This window comes from Lepus europaeus, chromosome 13, assembly GCF_033115175.1.
Source record: "Lepus europaeus isolate LE1 chromosome 13, mLepTim1.pri, whole genome shotgun sequence".
NCBI classification, from domain to species: domain Eukaryota; kingdom Metazoa; phylum Chordata; class Mammalia; order Lagomorpha; family Leporidae; genus Lepus; species Lepus europaeus.
This window is the reverse complement of record NC_084839.1, coordinates 92,201,954-92,205,739: the sequence shown is the minus strand read 5'-3', so window position 1 is coordinate 92,205,739 and position 3,786 is coordinate 92,201,954. Positions and strand designations below refer to the sequence as shown.

At 40.1% G+C, this 3,786-nt stretch overlaps 1 pseudogene; it reads left to right on the top strand.

Annotated features, from left to right (window-relative positions):
- Nucleotides 1–1,731: 1,731 nt before the first annotated feature.
- Nucleotides 1,732–2,270, top strand: LOC133772270 (large ribosomal subunit protein uL22-like; annotated as a pseudogene).
- The last annotated feature ends 1,516 nt before the right edge of the window (nucleotides 2,271–3,786 follow it).

Below are 3,786 nucleotides of genomic sequence, written 5' to 3'. Positions count from 1 at the left end.
ATCAATAGCTACAAATAAGATATAAAAACTCTATTATTGATGGGGCACATGTCAGTATAAAATGTGCTGTTTTCTATAGCATTCAGGGGTAGAAAATTGCATTATGCAGTTTCCAATGATATTCATATTGCTCTGTGAAGAATGTCTATTAAAATCAATGTACAGTAAGTCAACATGAGGGTATTTTATAACATTGAGAAAGGCCAGAGCACATATACAAAAGAAACATCTGTTTTTTTTAAATATTATCTTAGATTCTTTTGTCAGGCATTGGCTTGGATTATCAAAATAATAAGGATCCCTGAATTTTTTCACCATTTGAAAACCAGTCCAGCTTGGTCATTACTAAATCTGATTATCCCAAAAAGCTTCTGGTCCTTGTGACCTTAACTAAATAAAATCTTTTACTTCTCTGACATGCTTAAAATACTTCACATTGATGAGGACACCATGGAGTAGCCGGAGAGCACATGTTTAAGGTGGGGTGTGAAGTTTATGCAGGTGGCAAATCTTTGGACTCGAAAGATATGTTACACCTGGTATAGGTCATGATATTTTAGGTCCACAACCTGTCATCCCCAGCTCAGCAATACCATTCATTTAGAAAATAAGTGTGCTCTATGCAAGGAAGGTAATAAGGAATATGTCGTATCAGAAATCTTCAAATAAGGTGGTGATGGTTGAGAACATTGATTTCCTTTTTAAAAAAATCTTGATTTAGGGGGGAAGAAGTTTTAATTTGCATGCTTTTTTTTTCTGACAAATGAAACAATGTCATTATGTTTCCAGATACTTCGCTCCATCACTTCTGCTTCAATGATAATCCATTTGTCCATAATATAAATACATTTTAATCTATGATAAATGGTGTCTATCTAACCTATTTGAAACAGTACCTGTTTTACATTTCTTGTCATTGAAATAAGACTTGTTTAAAACAAATAACTTGACAAGGAAATCTGTTTCAAAGAGGTTCATATCATATTTATAGTCAAATTATATTTATTCATTATCTAGACAAATGTGACACTCTGTGGGGTACCTGAACCTACTTGTAAAGCAGAAAAGAAGAGAAAATTCACCTAGAGAGATTGATATTTAAATTTTGAAAGCCATATATTTCTAATTTGGAAGATAATTTATGTCTAAGTAAAACGATTATGAGAAAGCAGTGCCCTAAAGGAAAGAATGGAAATGGATATGATCTCATGCATCAGCTAAAGGTGAGAATGTGTGTCTCTGTGTCGTGTGTGTGTCGTGTGTGTGTGTGTGTGTGGAGTATCATCACTACTAACATTCTGCCATTGTTTGAACATTTTTGGAGCCATACACCAGAGTCTTGCTCCCAAACTCTGTATTACCAAGATGCTTTTAATTTCATACTGGAGCTGCCTCAATCATCTATAGCTGCCAGATCAAAATACCACGGGCTGGGATAAATAGCAGGTACCATTGTCCTACGGTTCTGGAGGCTACAAGTCCAGGAACCAGGTGTCAGCAGGGCAGCACTCCTCTTGAAGATGCTCTCCCTTGATTGTGGATGGCTGTCTTCTCATTGCGTCCTCACATGACCTTTCTTCTCTGCACTACCATCCTTGGTGTCTCTTCCTTTTCTTATAAAAGTCCTATCAGATAAAAGCTCCACCCTTATGATCTCATTTTACTTTAATTGTGTATTAAAGGCTCTATCTGGTTATTCCTGTAAGTGAATAAGGTGATCTGCGAAAATGGTTTGCTACTCACTTGTCCCAGAAAACCCCTCAAAATCATGCAAGTCAAGAGTGTCAAATCTTTGTGTTCTCTTTAAGAACACCTGAGAGACTGCCCAGGCCATCAAGGGTATGCATATCTGAAAAGCCACCAAATACTTGAAAGATGTCACACTAAAGGAGCAATGTATGCCCTTCCGTCCATACAATGGTGGAGTTGGTAGGTGGGACCAGGCCAAGCAGTAGGGTTGGACACAGGTTGGGTAGCCCAAAAAGAGTGCCAGGTTTCTGCTGCACGTTCTTAAAAAGGCAGAGGGTAATGCTGAGCTGAGGGGTCTGGATGCAGATTCTCTGGTCGTTGATCACATCCAGGTGAGTAAGGCCCCCAAGATGTGCTGCTGTACCTACAGAGCCCATGGTCAGATTAACCCATGCATGAGCTTCCCGTACTATTTTGAGATGATCTTCACTGAGAAGGAACAAGTTGTTTCTAAACCAGAAAAGGAGGTGGCACAGAAGTAAACAATATCCCAGAAGGAACTAAAGGAGCAAAAACTATGACTCAGGAATAAATTTAATATGAAATAAATTCCAAATAAAAAAAAAAGGTTCTATCTTAACATTCAATCAAGCTGGTGATGAGGCATTCAGAAGGGCCGTGGAGAGGTGTTCAAGGGATGTGAGTCAGTGTATAACAGAAGCTATAAAGGTACACATGTAGCTTCCATGTGGCTAGTAAATTTCCTAAAAGCGATGTGGCATTCAGGAGAGGAAGACTCATTTGGGTCCCTTTAGATCTGAATGGAAGTAATCATTGGCCTAAAATGAAATGGGGACGACCTAGCTAACAATATGAGCCTTTCAATTCTGAACTGCCAAGGATTGTTGGAACTGTGATGAAAACAGCCTCTATGGGTCTGGCACCCGAGACAGGCCCTGAAAGCAGGCAGGTTATCCATCAGTGGAGGTGGAAGGTGAGGGCATCGTAGCATGGAGAGGGCAGGGCTATGGGAGAAGTCGACACGGGCCACATGCACAGAATGTTGAGTAGCATATTTTAGTGAGAACTTCTAGACACCTCAAGGAAGCAGTAACAGTGGCACCCATATTGGCAAGCATATTTGAGGGGTCTTCAGAAAGTTCATGGAATCATGAACATTTGTCACAGCACTAAAGACACCTCTTCAGGTGCCTGCATCTCATATTGGAATGCCTTGGTTTGAGTCTTAGCTCCACTGCTGATTCTGGCTTCCTGCTGATACACAACCTCGAAGGCCTCAATCAACAACTCCAGATTTTGAGTCCCTGACACCCAAATGGGATTCCTAGATTGAGTTCTGAGCTGTTGGCTTATGTCTAACTCAGACCTTGCTATTGTGGGTATTTGGGAGGTAAGCCAGCAGATGGAAGATCTTTCTCTGTCTCTATACCTTTCAAACAAATAAAAATAAATTTTAAAAGGGAGCTCATGGAAATGTATATCATGGTGAGTGGATTTTAAAACTATGTTCTACATCCATCTACACTTATTTTTTTTGTCTGTTCATCCACAAACTTTTTAAAAGATTTATTTATTTACTTTCCCCTAGGAGGTTCACACCTCCCTTAGGATGTACCCCATGTGAAGAGATAGATAGGTCTGGGCCTCTTAACTTACAAGGCCTAAAGCCCAACAGATTAGTATCAAGCCCCTTCTGTCAGGTTCTATTTGCCTCTCAATCAGAAAAATTACTTGTAGCTTAGACAGCACCTTTCTTAGCTCCTCTAATAAGGACTCACTCTGTCCTTTGTTCTAGACCCTGTCTAGCGTACTTGGGCCTCATTCCTTTGTAATCATAATCTCTACTCTACCACCAATGGCTCTACTCCCAACCTGTGTGTACTGATGGTCCTCTTCCCCACTTAATGCTGTATAATTGTTCAACCTGGTAAATGCCACTCTTAGGATCATTGGTTACTATCCTCACTCTGTCTTTTATGACCTTGTCTAAATATGATCAGAGTCGGCAAACTTGGAAGGCTTCCATAGCCTTGGCAACTCATGATGACAGCCTAGGGTGGTTACTGGTGCCATAAA